The sequence below is a fragment of the Pan paniscus genome, chromosome 17 (assembly GCF_029289425.2).
Source record: "Pan paniscus chromosome 17, NHGRI_mPanPan1-v2.0_pri, whole genome shotgun sequence".
NCBI lineage: Eukaryota > Metazoa > Chordata > Mammalia > Primates > Hominidae > Pan > Pan paniscus.
Genome location: NC_073266.2, coordinates 22,881,646 through 22,906,543, shown reverse-complemented (window position 1 = coordinate 22,906,543; position 24,898 = coordinate 22,881,646).

Below are 24,898 nucleotides of genomic sequence, written 5' to 3'. Positions count from 1 at the left end.
TTACTGTAGTTTTTGATAGTTTATTTACAGTATATATAACACATACTTGGTGTACTTTTTGATATTTTATGTACAGTATGTAATATATATTCACTGTAATTTTTGATATTTTATTTACACTATATAAAATGTATTTGGTGTACTTTTAGTTAATATTATATATACAATATATGAAATATATTTACTGTATTTTCTGATATTTTATGTACAGTATATAAGATATATTTGGTGTCCTTTTGATATTTTATGTAAATTACATAATATATATTTGGGGTAGATTGTGATATTTTACACATGGTGTTTAATATATATTTACTGTACTTGTTGATATTTTATTTACACTATATCAAATGTATTTGGTGTAGTTTTAGTTAATATTATATGTACAATATATGAAATATATTTACTGTACTTTTTGATATTTTATGTAGAGTATATAAGATATATTTGGTGTCCTTTTGATATTTTATGTAAATTATATAATATATATTTAGTGTAGATTGTGATATTTTACATATGGTGTGTAATATATATTTACTGTAGTTTTTAATATTTTATTTACAGTAAAAAATATACATTTGGTGTAATTTTTGATATTTTATTTACAGTATATTAAATATAATTACTGTATTTTTTGATAGTTTATTTGCAGTATATATAACACATATTTGGTGTACTTTTTGATATTTTATGTACAGTATGTAATGTATATTTACTGTAATTTTTGATATTTTATTTACACTATAAAAAATGTATTTGGTGTACTTTTAGTTAATATTATATGTACAATATATGAAATATATTTACTGTACATTTTGATATTATATGTACAGTGTATAAGGTATACTTGGTGTCCTTTTGATATTTTATGTAAATTATATAATATATATTTGGTGTAGTTTGTGATATTTTACATAGGGTGTATAATATATATTTACTGTAATTTTTGTTATTTTATTTACAGTAAATAATATACATTTGGTGTAATTTTTGATATTTTATGTACAGTATATTAAATATAATTATTGTAGTTTTTGATAGTTTATTTACAGTATATATAACACATATTTGGTGTACTTTTTGATATTTTATGTACAGTATGTAATATATATTCACTGTAATTTTTGATATTTTATTTACACTATATAAAATGTATTTGGTGTACTTTTAGTTAATATTATATGTACAATATATGAAATATATTTACCGTAATTTTTGATATTTTATGTACATTATATAAGATATATTTGGTGTCCTTTTGATATTTTATGTAAATTATATAATATATATTTGGCCTAGATTGTGATATTTTACATATGGTGTGTAATATATATTTACTGTACTTTTTGATATTTTATTTACACTATATAAAATGTATTTGGTGTACTTTTAGTTAATATTATAAGTACAATATATGAAATATATTTACTGTACATTTTGATATTTTATGTACAGTATATAAGGTATATTTTGTGTCCTTTTGATATTTTATGTAACTTGTATAATATATATTTGGTGTAGTTTGTGATATTTTACATAGGGTGTGTAATATATATTTACTGTACTTTTTGATATTTTATTTACAGTAAATAATATACATTTGGTTTAATTTTTGATATTTTATTTACAGTATATTAAATATAATTACTGTAGTTTTTGATAGTTTATTTACAGTATATATAACACATACTTGGTGTACTTTTTGATATTTTATGTACAGTATGTAATATATATTCACTGTAATTTTTGATATTTTATTTACAGTATGTAAAATGTATTTGATGTACTTTTAGTTAATATTATATGTACAATATATGAAATATATTTACTGTATTTTTTGATATTTTTGTACAGTATATAATATATATTTGGTGTCCTTTTGTTATTTTATGTAAATTATATAATATATTTGGGGTAGATTGTGATATTTTACATTTGGTGTTTAATATATATTTACTGTACTTGTTGATATTTTATTTACACTATATAAAATGTATTTGGTGTACTTTTAGTTAATATTATATGTACAATATATGAAATATATTTACTGTACATTTTGATATTTTATGTAGAGTATATAAGATATATTTGGTGTACTTTTGATATTTTATGTAAATTATATAATATATATTTAGTGTAGATTGTGATATTTTACATATGGTGTGTAATATATATTTACTGTATTTTTGATATTTTATTTACAGTAAAAAATATACATTTGGTGTAATTTTTGATATTTTATGTACAGTACATTAAATATAATTAGTGTAGATTTTCAAAGTTTATTTACAGTATATATAACACATATTTGGGGTACTTTGTGATATTTTATTTACAGTATGTAATATATATTTACTGTACTTTTTGATATTTTATTTACAGTATATAAAATGTATTTGGTGTACTTTTAGTTAATATTATATGTACAATATATGAAATATATTTCCTGTACATTTTGGTATTTTATGTACAGTATATAAGATATATTTGGTGACCTTCCGATATTTTATGTAAATTATATAATATATATTTGGTGTAGTTTTCGATATTTTACATAGGGTGTGTAGTATATATTTCCTGTCCTTTTTGATATTTTATTTACAGTAAATAATATACATTTGGTGTAATTTTTGGTATTTTATTTAGAGTATATTAAATATAATTACTGTAGTTTTTGAGAGTTTATTTACAGTATATATAACACATATTTGGTGTACTTTTTGATATTTTATGTACAGTATGTAATATATATTTACTGTAATTTTTGATATTTTATTTACAGTATATAAAATGTTTTTGGTGTACTTTTAGTTAATATTATATGTAAAATATATGAAATATATTTACTGTACTTTTTGACATTTTATGTACAGTATATAAGATATATTTGGTGTCCTTTTGATATTTTATGTAAATTATATAATATATATTTGGTGTAGTTTGTGATAATTTACATAGGGTGTGTAATATATATTTAGTGTACTTTTTGATATTTTATTTACAGTAAATAATATACATTTGGTTTAAGTTTTGACATTTCATGTACAGTATATTAAATATAATTACTGTAGTTTTTGATAGTTTATTTACAGTATATATAACACATATTTGGTATACTTTTTGATATTTTATGTACAGTGTGTAATATACATTTACTGTAATTTTTGATATTTTATTTATACTATATAAAATGTATTTGGTGTACTTTTAGTTAATATTGTATGTACAATTTATGAAATATATTTACTGTACTTTTTGATATTTTATGTAACATATATAAGATATATTTGGTGTCCTTTTGATATCTTAGGTAAATTATATAATATATATTTGGTGTAGATTGTGATATTTTACATAAGGTGTGCAACATATATTTACTGTAATTTTTGATATTTTATTTACAATAAATAACTTTCATTTAGTGTAATTTTTGATATTTTATATACAGTATATTAAATATAATTACTGTAGTTTTTGATAGTTTATTTACAGTATATATAACACATATTTGGTGTACTTTTTGATATTTTATGTACAGTATGTAATATATATTTACTGAAATTTTTGATATTTTATTTACAGTATATAAAATATTTTTGGTGTACTTTTAATTAATATTATATGTACAATATATGAAATATATTTACTCTACATTTTGATATTTTATGTACAGTATATAAGATATATTTTGTGTCCTTTTGCTATTTCATGTAAATTATATAATATATATTTGGTGTAGTTTGTGATATTTTACATAAGGTGTGTAATATATATTTACTGTACTTTTTGATAATTTATTTACAGTACATAAAATGTATTTGTGGTACTTTTAGTTAACATTATATTCACAATACAGGAAATATATTTACTCTACTTTTTTATATTTTATGTAGAGTATATAAGATATATTTGGTGTCCTTTAGATATTTTGTGTAAATTATATAATATATATTTAGTGTAGTTTTTGATATTTTACATAGGGTGTGTATTATATATTTACTGTCCTTTTTGATATTTTATTTACAGTATATAATATACATTTGGTGTAATTTTTGATATTTTATATACAGTATATTAAATATAATTGCTGTAGTTTTTCATTGTTTATTTACAGTATATATAACACATATTTGGTGTACTTTTTGATATTTTATGTACAGTATGTAATATATATTTACTGTAATTTTTGATATTTTATTTACAGTATATAAAATGTATTTCGTGTACTTTTAGTTAATATTATATGTACAATATATGAAATATATTTACTGTACTTTTTGATATTTTACGTAGAGTATATAGGATATATTTGGTGTCCTTCCGATATTTTTTGTAAATTATATAATGTATATTTGGTGTAATATTTGATATTTTACATAGGGTGTGTAATATATATTTACTGTATTTTGGATATATTATTTACACTATATAATGTACATTTGGAGTAATTTTTGACATTTTATGTACAGTATATTAAATATAATTACTGTAGTTTTTGATAGTTTATTTACAGTATATATAACACATGTTTGGTGTAATTTTTGATAATTTATGTACAGTATGTAATATATATTTACTGTACTGTTTGATATTTTATTTACAGTATATAAAATGTATTTGGTGTACTTTTAGTTAATATTATATGTACAATATATGAAATATATTTACTGTACTTTTTGATATTTTATGTACAGTATATGAGATATATTTGGTGTCCTTTGATATATATTGTAAATTATAAAATATATACTTGGTGTAGTTTTTGATATTTTACATAGTGTGTGTCATATATATTCACTGTCCTTTTTGATATTTTATTTACGGTATATAATATACATTTGGTGTGATTTTTGAAATTTTATGTATAGTATATTAAATATAATTACTGTAGTTTTTATTGTTTACAGTATATATAACACATATTTGGTGTACTTTTTGATATTTTATGTACAGTATGTAATATATATTTACTGTAATTTTTGATATTTTATTTACAGTATATAAAATGTATTTGGTGTACTTTTAGTTAATATTATATGTACAATATATGAAATATATTTACTGTACTTTTTGATATTTTATGTACAGTATATGAGATATATTTGGTGTCCTTTGATATTTATTGTAAATTATAAAATATATACTTGGTGTAGTTTTTGATATTTTACATAGTGTGTGTCATATATATTCACTGTCCTTTTTGATATTTTATTTACGGTATATAATATACATTTGGTGTGATTTTTGAAATTTTATGTACAGTATATTAAATATAATTACTGTAGTTTTTGATAGTTTACAGTACATATAACACATATTCGGTGTACTTTTTGATGATATATGTACAGTATGTAATATATATTTACTGTACTGTTTGATATTTTATTTACAGTATATAAAATGTATTTGGTGTACTTTTAGTTAATATTATATGTACAATATATGAAATATATTTACTGTACTTTTTGATATTTTATGTACAGTATATGAGATATATTTGGTGTCCTTTGATATATATTGTAAATTATAAAATATATACTTGGTGTAGTTTTTGATATTTTACATAGTGTGTGTCATATATATTCACTGTCCTTTTTGATATTTTATTTACGGTATATAATATACATTTGGTGTGATTTTTGAAATTTTATGTATAGTATATTAAATATAATTACTCTAGTTTTTATTGTTTACAGTATATATAACACATATTTGGTGTACTTTTTGATATTTTATGTACAGTATGTAATATATATTTACTGTAATTTTTGATATTTTATTTACAGTATATAAAATGTATTTGGTGTACTTTTAGTTAATATTATATGTACAATATATGAAATATATTTACTGTACTTTTTGATATTTTATGTACAGTATATGAGATATATTTGGTGTCCTTTGATATTTATTGTAAATTATAAAATATATACTTGGTGTAGTTTTTGATATTTTACATAGTGTGTGTCATATATATTCACTGTCCTTTTTGATATTTTATTTACGGTATATAATATACATTTGGTGTGATTTTTGAAATTTTATGTACAGTATATTAAATATAATTACTGTAGTTTTTGATAGTTTACAGTATATATAACACATATTCGGTGTACTTTTTGATGATATATGTACAGTATGTAATATATATTTCCTGTAATTTTTGATATTTTATTTACAGTATATAAAATGTATTTGGTGTACTTTTAGTTAATATTATATGTACAATATATGAAATATATTTACTGTACTTTTTGATATTTTATGTACAGTATATGAGATATATTTGGTGTCCTTTGATATTTATTGTAAATTATAAAATATATACTTGGTGTAGTTTTTGATATTTTACATAGTGTGTGTCATATATATTCACTGTCCTTTTTGATATTTTATTTACGGTATATAATATACATTTGGTGTGATTTTAGAAATTTTATGTACAGTATATTAAATATAATTACTGTAGTTTTTGATAGCTTACAGTATATATAACACATATTTGGTGTACTTTTTGATATTTTATGTACAGTATGTAATATATATTTACTGTAATTTTTGATATTTTATTTACAGTATATAAAATGTATTTGGTGTACTTTTAGTTAATATTATATGTACAATACATGTAATATATTTACTGTACTTTTTGATATTTTACATACAGTATATAAGATATATTTGGTGACCTTCCGATATTTTTTGTAAATTATATAATATATATTTGGTGTAAATTTGGATATTTTACATAGGGTGTGTAATATATATTTACTGTATTTTGGAGATTTTATTTACACCATATAATGTACATTTGGAGTAATTTTTGATATTTTATGTACAGTACATTGAATATAATTACTGTGGTTTTTAATAGTTTATTTACAGTATATATAACACATATTTGGTGTACTTTTTGATATTTTATGTATAGTATGTAATATATATTTACTGTAATTTTTGATATTTTATTTACAGTATATAAAATGTATTTGGTGTACTTTTAGTTAATATTATATGTACAATATATGAAATATATTTACTGTACTTTTTGATATTTTATGAACAGTATATGAGATATATTTGGTGTCCTTTGATATTTATTGTAAATTATAAAATATATACTTGGTGTAGTTTTTGATATTTTACATAGTGTGTGTCATATATATTCACTGTCCTTTTTGATATTTTATTTACGATATATAATATAAATTTGGTGTGATTTTTGAAATTTTATGTACAGTATATTAAATATAATTACTGTAGTTTTTGATAGTTTACAGTATATATAACACATATTTGGTGTACTTTTTGATATTTTATGTATAGTATGTAATATATATTTCCTGTAATTTTTGATATTTTATTTACAGTATATAAAATGTATTTGGTGTACTTTTAGTTAATATTATATGTACAATATATGAAATATATTTACTGTACTTTTTGATATTTTATGTACAGTATATGAGATATATTTGGTGTCCTTTGATATTTATTGTAAATTATAAAATATATACTTGGTGTAGTTTTTGAGATTTTACATAGTGTGTGTCATATATATTCACTGTCCTTTTTGATATTTTATTTACGGTATATAATATACGTTTGGTGTGATTTTTGAAATTTTATGTACAGTATATTAAATATAATTACTGTAGTTTTTGATAGTTTACAGTATATATAACACATATTTGGTGTACTTTTTGATATTTTATGTACAGTATGTAATATATATTTACTGTAATTTTTGATATTTTATTTACAGTATATAAAATGTATTTGGTGTACTTTTAGTTAATATTATATGTACAATATATGTAATATATTTACTGTACTTTTTGATATTTTACATACAGTGTATAAGATATATTTGGTGACCTTCCGATATTTTTTGTAAATTATATAATATATATTTGGTGTAAATTTGGATAATTTACATAGGGTGTGTAATATATATTTACTGTATTTTGGATATTTTATTTACACCATATAATGTACATTTGGAGTAATTTTTGATATTTTATGTTCATTATATTGAATATAATTACTGTAGTTTTTAATAGTTTATTTACAGTATATATAACACATATTTGGTGTACTTTTTGATATTTTATGTACAGTATGAAATATATATTTACTGTACTTTTTGATATTTTATTTACAGTATATAAAATGTATTTGGTGTACTTTTAGTTAATATTATATGTACAATATATGAAATATATTTACTGTATTTTTGATATTTTATGTACAGTACATGAGATATATTTGGTGTCCTTTGATATTTATTGTAAATTATAAAATATATACTTGGTGTAGTTTTTGATATTTTACATAGTGTGTGTCATATATATTCACTGTCCTTTTTGATATTTTATTTACGGTATATAATATACATTTGGTGTGATTTTTGAAATTTTATGTACAGTATATTAAATATAATTACTGTAGTTTTTGATAGTTTACAGTATATATAACACATATTTCGTGTACTTTTTGATATTTTATGTACAGTATGTAATATATATTTACTGTAATTTTTGATAATTTATTTACAGTATATAAAATGTATTTGGTGTACTTTTAGTTAATATTATATGTACAATACATGTAATATATTTACTGCACTTTTTGATATTTTACATACAGTATATAAGATATATTTGGTGACCTTCCGATATTTTTTGTAAATTATATAATATATATTTGGTGTAAATTTGGATATTTTACATAGGGTGTGTAATATATATTTACTGTATTTTGGAGATTTTATTTACACCATATAATGTACATTTGGAGTAATTTTTGATATTTTATGTACAGTATATTGAATATAGTTACTGTAGTTTTTAATAGTTTATTTACAGTATATATAACACATATTTGGTGTACTTTTTGATATTTTATGTATAGTATGTAATATATATTTACTGTACTTTTTGATATTTTATTTACAGTATATAAAATGTATTTGGTGTACTTTTAGTTAATATTATATGTACAATATATGAAATATATTTACTGTACTTTTTGATATTTTATGTACAGTATATGAGATATATTTGGTGTCCTTTGATATTTATTGTAAATTATAAAATATATACTTGGTGTAGTTTTTGATATTTTACATAGTGTGTGTCATATATATTCACTGTCCTTTTTGATATTTCATTTACGGTATATAATATACATTTGGTGTGATTTTTGAAATTTTATGTACAGTATATTAAATATAATTACTGTAGTTTTTGATAGTTTACAGTATATATAACACATATTTGGTGTACTTTTTTATATTTTATGTATAGTATGTAATATATATTTCCTGTAATTTTTGATATTTTATTTACAGTATATAAAATGTATTTGGTGTACTTTTAGTTAATATTATATGTACAATATATGAAATATATTTACTGTACTTTTTGATATTTTATGTACAGTATATGAGATATATTTGGTGTCCTTTGATATTTATTGTAAATTATAAAATATATACTTGGTGTAGTTTTTGAGATTTTACATAGTGTGTGTCATATATATTCACTGTCCTTTTTGATATTTTATTTACGGTATATAATATACATTTGGTGTGATTTTTGAAATTTTATGTACAGTATATTAAATATAATTACTGTAGTTTTTGATAGTTTACAGTATATATAACACATATTTGGTGTACTTTTTGATATTTTATGTACAGTATGTAATATATATTTACTGTAATTTTTGATATTTTATTTACAGTATATAAAATGTATTTGGTGTACTTTTAGTTAATATTATATGTACAATATATGTAATATATTTACTGTACTTTTTGATATTTTACATACAGTGTATAAGATATATTTGGTGACCTTCCGATATTTTTTGTAAATTATATAATATATATTTGGTGTAAATTTGGATAATTTACATAGGGTGTGTAATATATATTTACTGTATTTTGGATATTTTATTTACACCATATAATGTACATTTGGAGTAATTTTTGATATTTTATGTTCATTATATTGAATATAATTACTGTAGTTTTTAATAGTTTATTTACAGTATATATAACACATATTTGGTGTACTTTTTGATATTTTATGTACAGTATGTAATATATATTTACTGTACTTTTTGATATTTTATTTACAGTATATAAAATGTATTTGGTGTACTTTTAGTTAATATTATATGTACAATATATGAAATATATTTACTGTATTTTTGATATTTTATGTACAGTATATGAGATATATTTGGTGTCCTTTGATATTTATTGTAAATTATAAAATATATACTTGGTGTAGTTTTTGATATTTTACATAGTGTGTGTCATATATATTCACTGTCCTTTTTGATATTTTATTTACGGTATATAATATACATTTGGTGTGATTTTTGAAATTTTATGTACAGTATATTAAATATAATTACTGTAGTTTTTGATAGTTTACAGTATATATAACACATATTTCGTGTACTTTTTGATATTTTATGTACAGTATGTAATATATATTTACTGTAATTTTTGATATTTTATTTACAGTATATAAAATGTATTTGGTGTACTTTTAGTTAATATTATATGTACAATACATGTAATATATTTACTGCACTTTTTGATATTTTACATACAGTATATAAGATATATTTTGTGACCTTCCGATATTTTTTGTAAATTATATAATATATATTTGGTGTAAATTTGGATATTTTACATAGGGTGTGTAATATATATTTACTGTATTTTGGATATTTTATTTACACCATATAATGTACATTTGGAGTAATTTTTGATATTTTATGTACAGTATATTGAATATAATTACTGTAGTTTTTAATAGTTTATTTACAGTATATATAACACATATTTGGTGTACTTTTTGATATTTTATGTATAGTATGTAATATATATTTACTGTACTTTTTGATATTTTATTTACAGTATATAAAATGTATTTGGTGTACTTTTAGTTAATATTATATGTACAATATATGAAATATATTTACTGTACTTTTTGATATTTTATGTACAGTATATGAGATATATTTGGTTTCCTTTGATATTTATTGTAAATTATAAAATATATACTTGGTGTAGTTTTTGATATATTACATAGTGTGTGTCATATATATTCACTGTCCTTTTTGATATTTTATTTACGGTATATAATATACATTTGGTGTGATTTTTGAAATTTTATGTACAGTATATTAAATATAATTACTGTAGTTTTTGATAGTTTACAGTATATATAACACATATTTGGTGTAGTTTTTGATATTTTATGTACAGTATGTAATATATATTTACTGTAATTTTTGATATTTTATTTACAGTATATAAAATATATTTGGTGTACTTTTAGTTAATATTATATGTACAATATATGTAATATATTTACTGTACTTTTTGATATTTTACATACAGTATATAAGATATATTTGGTGACCTTCCGATATTTTTTGTAAATTATATAATATATATTTGGTGTAAATTTGGATATTTTACATAGGGTGTGTAATATATATTTACTGTATTTTGGATATTTTATTTACACCATATAATGTACATTTGGAGTAATTTTTGATATTTTATATACAGTATATTGAATATAATTACTGTGGTTTTTAATAGTTTATTTACAGTATATATAACACATATTTGGTGTACTTTTTGATATTTTATGTATAGTATGTAATATATATTTACTGTACTTTTTGATATTTTATTTACAGTATATAAAATGTATTTGGTGTACTTTTAGTTAATATTATATATACAATATATGAAATATATTTACTGTACTTTTTGACATTTTATGTACAGTATATGAGATATATTTGGTGTCCTTTGATATTTATTGTAAATTATAAAATATATACTTGGTGTAGTTTTTGATATTTTACATAGTGTGTGTCATATATATTCACTGTCCTTTTTGATATTTTATTTACGGTATATAATATACATTTGGTGTGATTTTTGAAATTTTATGTACAGTATATTAAATATAATTACTGTAGTTTTTGATAGTTTACAGGATATATAACACATATATGGTGTACTTTTTGATATTTTATGTACAGTATGTAATATATATTTACTGTAATTTTTGATATTTATTTACAGTATATAAAATGTATTTGGTGTACTTTTAGTTAATATTATACGTACAATATATGTAATATATTTACTGTACTTTTTGATATTTTACATACAGTATAGAAGATATATTTGGTGACCTTCCGATATTTTTTGTAAATTATATAATATATAATTGGTGTAAATTTGGATATTTTACATAGGGTGTGTAATATATATTTACTGTATTTTGGATATTTTATTTACACCATATAATGTACATTTGGAGTAATTTTTGATATTTTATGTACAGTATATTGAATATTATTACTGTAGTTTTTAATAGTTTATTTACTGTATATATAACACATATTTGGTGTACTTTTTGATATTTTATGTATAGTATGTAATATATATTTACTGTAATTTTTGATATTTTATTTACAGTATATAAAATGTATTTGGTGTACTTTTAGTTAATATTATATGTACAATATATGAAATATATTTACTGTACTTTTTGATATTTTATGTAGAGTATATGAGATATATTTGGTGTCCTTTGATATTTATTGTAAATTATAAAATATATACTTGGTGTAGTTTTTGATATTTTACATAGTGTGTGTCATATATATTCACTGTCCTTTTTGGTATTTTATTTACGGTATATAATATACATTTGGTGTGATTTTTGAAATTTTATGTACAGTATATTAAATATAATTACTGTAGTTTTTGATAGTTTACGGTATATATAACACATATTTGGTGTACTTTTTGATATTTTATGTACAGTATGTAATATATATTTACTGTAATTTTTGATATTTTATTTACAGTATATAAAATGTATTTGGTGTACTTTTAGTTAATATTATATGTACAATACATGTAATATATTTACTGTACTTTTTGATATTTTACATACAGTATATAAGATATATTTGGTGACCTTCCGATATTTTTTGTAAATTATATAATATATATTTGGTGTAAATTTGGATATTTTACATAGGGTGTGTAATATATATTTACTGTATTTTGGATATTTTATTTACACCATATAATGTACATTTGGAGTAATTTTTGATATTTTATGTACAGTATATTGAATATAATTACTGTGGTTTTTAATAGTTTATTTACAGTATATATAACACATATTTGGTGTACTTTTTGATATTTTATGTATAGTATGTAATATATATTTACTGTAATTTTTGATATATTATTTACAGTATATAAAATGTATTTGGTGTACTTTTAGTTAATATTATATGTACAATATATGAAATATATTTACTGTACTTTTTGATATTTTATGTACAGTATATGAGATATATTTGGTGTCCTTTGATATTTATTGTAAATTATAAAATATATACTTGGTGTAGTTTTTGATATTTTACAAAGCGTGTGTCATAATTATTCACTGTCCGTTTTGATATTTTATTTACGGTACATAATATACATTTGGTGTGATTTTTGAAATTTTATGTACAGTATATTAAATATAATTACTGTTGTTTTTGATAGTTTACAGTATATATAACACATATTTGGTGTACTTTTTGATATTTTATGTACAGTATGTAATATATATTTACTGTAATTTTTGATATTTTATTTACAGTATATAAAATGTATTTGGTGTACTTTTAGTTAATATTATATGTACAATATATGTAATATATTTACTGTACTTTTTGATATTTTACATACAGTATATAAGATATATTTGGTGACCTTCCGATATTTTTTGTAAATTATATAATATATATTTGGTGTAAATTTGGATATTTTACATAGGGTGTGTAATATATATTTACTGTATTTTGGATATTTTATTTACACCATAAAATGTACATTTGGAGTAATTTTTCATATTTTATGTACAGTACATTGAATATAATTACTGTGGTTTTTAATAGTTTATTTACAGTATATATAACACATATTTGGTGTACTTTTTGATATTTTATGTATAGTATGTAATATATATTTACTGTAATTTTTGATATTTTATTTACAGTATATAAAATGTATTTGGTGTACTTTTAGTTAATATTATATGTACAATATATGAAATATATTTACTGTACTTTTTGATATTTTATGAACAGTATATGAGATATATTTGGTGTCCTTTGATATTTATTGTAAATTATAAAATATATACTTGGTGTAGTTTTTGATATTTTACATAGTGTGTGTCATATATATTCACTGTCCTTTTTGATATTTTATTTACGGTATATAATATACATTTGGTGTGATTTTTGAAGTTTTATGTACAGTATATTAAATATAATTACTGTAGTTTTTGATAGTTTACAGTATATATAACACATATTTGGTGTACTTTTTGATATTTTATGTACAGTATGTAATATATATTTACTGTAATTTTTGATATTTTATTTACAGTATATAAAATGTATTTGGTGTACTTTTAGTTAATATTATATGTACAATATATGAAATATATTTACTGTACTTTTTGATATTTTATGTACAGTATATGAGATATATTTCGTGTCCTTTGATATTTATTGTAAATTATAAAATATATACTTCGTGTAGTTTTTGAGATTTTACATAGTGTGTGTCATATATATTCACTGTCCTTTTTGATATTTTATTTACGGTATATAATATACATTTGGTGTGATTTTTGAAATTTTATGTACAGTATATTAAATATAATTACTGTAGTTTTTGATAGTTTACAGTATATATAACACATATTTGGTGTACTTTTTGATATTTTATGTACAGTATGTAATATATATTTACTGTAATTTTTGATATTTTATTTACAGTATATAAAATGTATTTGGTGTACTTTTAGTTAATATTATATGTACAATATATGTAATATATTTACTGTACTTTTTGATATTTTACATACAGTGTATAAGATATATTTGGTGACCTTCCGATATTTTTTGTAAATTATATAATATATATTTGGTGTAAATTTGGATAATTTACATAGGGTGTGTAATATATATTTACTGTATTTTGGATATTTTATTTACACCATATAATGTACATTTGGAGTAATTTTTGATATTTTATGTTCATTATATTGAATATAATTACTGTAGTTTTTAATAGTTTATTTACAGTATATATAACACATATTTGGTGTACTTTTTGATATTTTATGTACAGTATGAAATATATATTTACTGTACTTTTTGATATTTTATTTACAGTATATAAAATGTATTTGGTGTACTTTTAGTTAATATTATATGTACAATATATGAAATATATTTACTGTATTTTTGATATTTTATGTACAGTATATGAGATATATTTGGTGTCCTTTGATATTTATTGTAAATTATAAAATATATACTTGGTGTAGTTTTTGATATTTTACATAGAGTGTGTCATATATATTCACTGTCCTTTTTGATATTTTATTTACGGTATATAATATACATTTGGTGTGATTTTTGAAATTTTATGTACAGTATATTAAATATAATTACTGTAGTTTTTGATAGTTTACAGTATATATAACACATATTTGGTGTACTTTTTGATATTTTATGTACAGTATGTAATATATATTTACTGTAATTTTTGATAATTTATTTACAGTATATAAAATGTATTTGGTGTACTTTTAGTTAATATTATATGTACAATACATGTAATATATTTACTGCACTTTTTGATATTTTACATACAGTATATAAGATATATTTGGTGACCTTCCGATATTTTTTGTAAATTATATAATATATATTTGGTGTAAATTTGGATATTTTACATAGGGTGTGTAATATATATTTACTGTATTTTGGAGATTTTATTTACACCATATAATGTACATTTGGAGTAATTTTTGATATTTTATCTACAGTATATTGAATATAGTTACTGTAGTTTTTAATAGTTTATTTACAGTATATATAACACATATTTGGTGTACTTTTTGATATTTTATGTATAGTATGTAATATATATTTCCTGTAATTTTTGATATTTTATTTACAGTATATAAAATGTATTTGGTGTACTTTTAGTTAATATTATATGTACAATATATGAAATATATTTACTGTACTTTTTGATATTTTATGTACAGTATATGAGATATATTTGGTGTCCTTTGATATTTATTGTAAATTATAAAATATATACTTGGTGTAGTTTTTGAGATTTTACATAGTGTGTGTCATATATATTCACTGTCCTTTTTGATATTTTATTTACGGTATATAATATACATTTGGTGTGATTTTTGAAATTTTATGTACAGTATATTAAATATAATTACTGTAGTTTTTGATAGTTTACAGTATATATAACACATATTTGGTGTACTTTTTGATATTTTATGTACAGTATGTAATATATATTTACTGTAATTTTTGATATTTTATTTACAGTATATAAAATGTATTTGGTGTACTTTTAGTTAATATTATATGTACAATATATGAAATATATTTACTGTATTTTTGATATTTTATGTACAGTATATGAGATATATTTGGTGTCCTTTGATATTTATTGTAAATTATAAAATGTATACTTGGTGTAGTTTTTGATATTTTACATAGTGTGTGTCATATATATTCACTGTCCTTTTTGATATTTTATTTACGGTATATAATATACATTTGGTGTGATTTTTGAAATTTTATGTACAGTATATTAAATATAATTACTGTAGTTTTTGATAGTTTACAGTATATATAACACATATTTGGTGTACTTTTTGATATTTTATGTACAGTATGTAATATATATTTACTGTAATTTTTGATATTTTATTTACAGTATATAAAATGTATTTGGTGTACTTTTAGTTAATATTATATGTACAATACATGTAATATATTTACTGCACTTTTTGATATTTTACATACAGTATATAAGATATATTTTGTGACCTTCTGATATTTTTTGTAAATTATATAATATATATTTGGTGTAAATTTGGATATTTTACATAGGGTGTGTAATATATATTTACTGTATTTTGGAGATTTTATTTACACCATATAATGTACATTTGGAGTAATTTTTGATATTTTATGTACAGTATATTGAATATAATTACTGTAGTTTTTAATAGTTTATTTACAGTATATATAACACATATTTGGTGTACTTTTTGATATTTTATGTATAGTATGTAATATATATTTACTGTACTTTTTGATATTTTATTTACAGTATATAAAATGTATTTGGTGTACTTTTAGTTAATATTATATGTACAATATATGAAATATATTTACTGTACTTTTTGATATTTTATGTACAGTATATGAGATATATTTGGTTTCCTTTGATATTTATTGTAAATTATAAAATATATACTTGGTGTAGTTTTTGATATTTTACATAGTGTGTGTCATATATATTCACTGTCCTTTTTGATATTTTATTTACGGTATATAATATACATTTGGTGTGATTTTTGAAATTTTATGTACAGTATATTAAATATAATTACTGTAGTTTTTGATAGTTTACAGGATATATAACACATATATGGTGTACATTTTGATATTTTATGTACAGTATGTAATATATATTTACTGTAATTTTTGATATTTATTTACAGTATATAAAATGTATTTGGTGTACTTTTAGTTAATATTATATGTACAATATATGTAATATATTTACTGTACTTTTTGATATTTTACATACAGTATAGAAGATATATTTGGTGACCTTCCGATATTTTTTGTAAATTATATAATATATATTTGGTGTAAATTTGGATATTTTACATAGGGTGTGTAATATATATTTACTGTATTTTGGATATTTTATTTACACCATATAATGTACATTTGGAGTAATTTTTGATATTTTATGTACAGTATATTGAATATAATTACTGTAGTTTTTAATAGTTTATTTACAGTATATATAACACATATTTGGTGTACTTTTTGATATTTTATGTATAGTATGTAATATATATTTACTGTAATTTTTGATATTTTATTTACAGTATATAAAATGTATTTGGTGTACTTTTAGTTAATATTATATGTACAATATATGAAATATATTTACTGTACTTTTTGATATTTTATGTAGAGTATATGAGATATATTTGGTGTCCTTTGATATTTATTGTAAATTATAAAATATATACTTGGTGTAGTTTTTGATATTTTACATAGTGTGTGTCATATATATTCACTGTCCTTTTTGGTATTTTATTTACGGTATATAATATACATTTGGTGTGATTTTTGAAATTTTATGTACAGTATATTAAATATAATTACTGTAGTTTTTGATAGTTTACGGTATATATAACACATATTTGGTGTACTTTTTGATATTTGATGTACAGTATGTAATATATATTTACTGTAATTTTTGATATTTTATTTACAGTATATAAAATGTATTTGGTGTACTTTTAGTTAATATTATATGTACAATACATGTAATATATTTACTGTACTTTTTGATATTTTACATACAGTATATAAGATATATTTGGTGACCTTCCGATATTTTTTGTAAATTATATAATATATATTTGGTGTAAATTTGGATATTTTACATAGGGTGTGTAATATATATTTACTGTATTTTGGATATTTTATTTACACCATATAATGTACATTTGGAGTAATTTTTGATATTTTATGTACAGTATATTGAATATAATTACTGTGGTTTTTAATAGTTTATTTACAGTATATATAACACATATTTGGTGTACTTTTTGATATTTTATGTATAGTATGTAATATATATTTACTGTAATTTTTGATATATTATTTACAGTATATAAAATGTATTTGGTGTACTTTTAGTTAATATTATATGTACAATATATGAAATATATTTACTGTACTTTCTGATATTTTATGTACAGTATATGAGATATATTTGGTGTCCTTTGATATTTATTGTAAATTATAAAATATATACTTGGTGTAGTTTTTGATATTTTACATAGTGTGTGTCATATATATTCACTGTCCTTTTTGATATTTTATTTACGGTATATAATATACATTTGGTGTGATTTTTGAAATTTTATGTACAGTATATTAAATATAATTACTGTAGTTTTTGATAGTTTACAGTATATATAACACATATTTGGTGTACTTTTTGATATTTTATGTACAGTATGTAATATATATTTACTGTAATTTTTGATATTTTTTTACAGTATATAAAATGTATTTGGTGTACTTTTAGTTAATATTATATGTACAATATATGTAATATATTTACTGTACTTTTTGATATTTTACATACAGTATATAAGATATATTTGGTGACCTTCCGATATTTTTTGTAAATTATATAATATATATTTGGTGTAAATTTGGATGTTTTACATAGGGTGTGTAATATATATTTACTGTATTTTGGATATTTTATTTACACCATATAATGTACATTTGGAGTAATTTTTGATATTTTATGTACAGTATATTGAATATAATTACTGTAGTTTTTAATAGTTTATTTACAGTACATATAACACATATTTGGTGTACTTTTTGATATTTTATGTATAGTATGTAATATATATATACTGTAATTTTTGATATTTTATTTACAGTATATAAAATGTATTTGGTGTACTTTTAGTTAATATTATATGTACAATATATGAAATATATTTACTGTACTTTTTGATATTTTATGTACAGTATATGAGATATATTTGGTGTCCTTTGATATTTATTGTAAATTATAAAATATATACTTGTTGTAGTTTTTGAAATTTTACATAGTGTGTGTCATATATATTCACTGTCCTTTTTGGTATTTTATTTACGGTATATAATATACATTTGGTGTGATTTTTGAAATTTTATGTACAGTATATTAAATATAATTACTGTAGTTTTTGATAGTTTACGGTATATATAACACATATTTGGTGTACTTTTTGATATTTTATGTACAGTATGTAATATATATTTACTGTAATTTTGATATTTTCTTTACAGTATATAAAATGTATTTGGTGTACTTTTAGTTAATATTATATGTACAATATATGTAATATATTTACTGTACTTTTTGATATTTTACATACAGTATATAAGACATATTTGGTGACCTTCCGATATTTTTTGTAAATTATATAATATATATTTGGTGTAAATTTGGATATTTTACATAGGGTGTGTAATATATATTTACTGTATTTTGGATATTTTATTTACACCATATAATGTACATTTGGAGTAATTTTTGATATTTTATGTACAGTATATTGAATATAATTACTGTGGTTTTTAATAGTTTATTTACAGTATATATAACACATATTTGGTGTACTTTTTGATATTTTATGTATAGTATGTAATATATATTTACTGTAATTTTTGATATATTATTTACAGTATATAAAATGTATTTGGTGTACTTTTAGTTAATATTATATGTACAATATATGAAATATATTTACTGTACTTTCTGATATTTTATGTACAGTATATGAGATATATTTGGTGTCCTTTGATATTTATTGTAAATTATAAAATATATACTTGGTGTAGTTTTTGATATTTTACATAGTGTGTGTCATATATATTCACTGTCCTTTTTGATATTTTATTTACGGTATATAATATACATTTGGTGTGATTTTTGAAATTTTATGTACAGTATATTAAATATAATTACTGTAGTTTTTGATAGTTTACAGTATATATAACACATATTTGGTGTACTTTTTGATATTTTATGTACAGTATGTAATATATATTTACTGTAATTTTTGATATTTTATTTACAGTATATAAAATGTATTTGGTGTACTTTTAGTTAATATTATATGTACAATATATGTAATATATTTACTGTACTTTTTGATATTTTACATACAGTATATAAGATATATTTGGTGACCTTCCGATATTTTTTGTAAATTATATAATATATATTTGGTGTAAATTTGGATGTTTTACATAGGGTGTGTAATATATATTTACTGTATTTTAGATATTTTATTTACACCATATAATGTACATTTGGAGTAATTTTTGATATTTTATGTACAGTATATTGAATATAATTACTGTAGTTTTTAATAATTTATTTACAGTACATATAACACATATTTGGTGTACTTTTTGATATTTTATGTATAGTATGTAATATATATATACTGTAATTTTTGATATTTTATTTACAGTATATAAAATGTATTTGGTGTACTTTTAGTTAATATTATATGTACAATATATGAAATATATTTACTGTACTTTTTGATATTTTATGTACAGTATATGAGATATATTTGGTGTCCTTTGATATTTATTGTAAATTATAAAATATATACTTGGTGTAGTTTTTGAAATTTTACATAGTGTGTGTCATATATATTCACTGTCCTTTTTGGTATTTTATTTACGGTATATAATATACATTTGGTGTGATTTTTGAAATTTTATGTACAGTATATTAAATATAATTACTGTAGTTTTTGATAGTTTACGGTATATATAACACATATTTGGTGTACTTTTTGATATTTTATGTACAGTATGTAATATATATTTACTGTAATTTTGATATTTTCTTTACAGTATATAAAATGTATTTGGTGTACTTTTAGTTAATATTATATGTACAATATATGTAATATATTTACTGTACTTTTTGATATTTTACATACAGTATATAAGACATATTTGGTGACCTTCCGATATTTTTTGTAAATTATATAATATATATTTGGTGTAAATTTGGATATTTTACATAGGGTGTGTAATATATATTTACTGTATTTTGGATATTTTATTTACACCATATAATGTACATTTGGAGTAATTTTTGATATTTTATGTACAGTATATTGAATATAATTACTGTGGTTTTTAATAGTTTATTTACAGTATATATAACACATATTTGGTGTACTTTTTGATATTTTATGTATAGTATGTAATATATATTTACTGTAATTTTTGATATTTTATTTACAGTATATAAAATGTATTTGGTGTACTTTTAGTTAATATTATATGTACAATACATGTAATATATTTACTGTACTTTTTGATATTTTACATACAGTATATAAGATATATTTGGTGACCTTCCGATATTTTTTGTAAATTATAAAATATATATTTGGTGTAAATTTGGATATTTTACATAGGGTGTGTAATCTATATTTACTGTATTTTGGATATTTTATTTACACCATATAATGTACATTTGGAGTAATTTTTGATATTTTATGTACAGTATATTGAATATAATTACTGTAGTTTTTAATAGTTTATTTACAGTATATATAACACATATTTGGTGTACTTTTTGATATTTTATGTACAGTATGTAATATATATTTACTGTAATTTTTGATATTTTACTTACAGTATATAAAATGTATTTGGTGTACTTTTAGTTAATATTATATGTACAATATATGTAATATATTTACTGTACTTTTTGATATTTTACATAGAGTATATAAGATATATTTGGTGACCTTCCGATATTTTTTGTAAATTATATAATATATATTTGGTGTAAATTTGGATATTTTACATAGGGTGTGTAATATATATTTACTGTATTTTGGATATTTTATTTACACCATATAATGTACATTTGGAGTAATTTTTGATATTTTATGTACAGTATATTGAATATAATTACTGTAGTTTTTAATAGTTTATTTACAGTATATATAACACATATTTGGTGTACTTTTTGATATTTTATGTATAGTATGTAATATATATTTACTGTAATTTTTGATAATTTATTTACAGTATATAAAATGTATTTGGTGTACTTTTAGTTAATATTATATGTACAATATATGAAATATATTTACTGTACTTTTTGATATTTTATGTAGAGTATATGAGATATATTTGGTGTCCTTTGATATTTATTGTAAATTATAAAATATATACTTGGTGTAGTTTTTGATATTTTACATAGTGTGTGTCATATATATTCACTGTCCTTTTTGGTATTTTATTTACGGTATATAATATACATTTGGTGTGATTTTTGAAATTTTATATACAGTATATTAAATATAATTACTGTAGTTTTTGATAGTTTACGGTATATATAACACATATTTGGTGTACTTTTTGATATTTTATGTACAGTATGTAATATATATTTACTGTAATTTTTGATATTTTATTTACAGTATATAAAATGTATTTGGTGTACTTTTAGTTAATATTATATGTACAATATATGTAATATATTTACTGTACTTTTTGATATTTTACATACAGTATATAAGATATATTTGGTGACCTTCCGATATTTTTTGTAAATTATATAATATATATTTGGTGTAAATTTGGATATTTTACATAGGGTGTGTAATATATATTTACTGTATTTTGGATATTTTATTTACACCATATAATGTACATTTGGAGTAATTTTTGATATTTTATGTACAGTATATTGACTATAATTACTGTGGTTTTTAATAGTTTATTTACAGTATATATAACACATATTTGGTGTACTTTTTGATATTTTATGTATAGTATGTAATATATATTTACTGTACTTTTTGATATTTTATTTACAGTATATAAAATGTATTTGGTGTACTTTTAGTTAATATTATATGTACAATATATGAAATATATTTACTGTACTTTTTGATATTTTATGTACAGTATATGAGATATATTTGGTGTCCTTTGATATTTATTGTAAATTATAAAATATATACTTGGTGTAGTTTTTGATATTTTACATAGTGTGTGTCATATATATTCACTGTCCTTTTTGATATTTTATTTACGGTATATAATATACATTTGGTGTGATTTTTGAAATTTTATGTACAGTATATTAAATATAATTACTGTAGTTTTTGATAGTTTACAGGATATATAACACATATATGGTGTACTTTTTGATATTTTATGTACAGTATATAATATATATTTACTGTAATTTTGGATATTTATTTACAGTATATAAATGTATTTGGTGTACTTTTAGTTAATATTATATGTACAATATATGTAATATATTTACTGTACTTTTTGATATTTTACATACAGTATATAAGATATATTTGGTGACCTTCCGATATTTTTTGTAAATTATATAATATATATTTGGTGTAAATTTGGATATTTTACATAGGGTGTGTAATATATATTTACTGTATTTTGGATATTTTATTTACACCATATAATGTACATTTGGAGTAATTTTTGATATTTTATGTACAGTATATTGAATATAATTACTGTGGTTTTTAATAGTTTATTTACAGTATATATAACACATATTTGGTGTACTTTTTGATATTTTATGTATAGTATGTAATATATATTTACTGTAATTTTTGATAATTTATTTACAGTATATAAAATGTATTTGGTGTACTTTTAGTTAATATTACATGTACAATATATGAAATATATTTACTGTACTTTTTGATATTTTATGTAGAGTATATGAGATATGTTTGGTGTCCTTTGATATTTATTGTAAATTATAAAATATATACTTGGTGTAGTTTTTGATATTTTACATAGTGTGTGTCATATATATTCACTGTCCTTTTTAGTATTTTATTTACGGTATATAATATACATTTGGTGTGATTTTTGAAATTTTATGTACAGTATATTAAATATAATTACTGTAGTTTTTGATAGTTTACGGTATATATAACACATATTTGGTGTACTTTTTGATATTTTATGTACAGTATGTAATAAATATTTACTGTAATTTTTGATATTTTATTTACAGTATATAAAATGTATTTGGTGTACTTTTAGTTAATATTATATGTACAATATATGTAATATATTTACTGTACTTTTT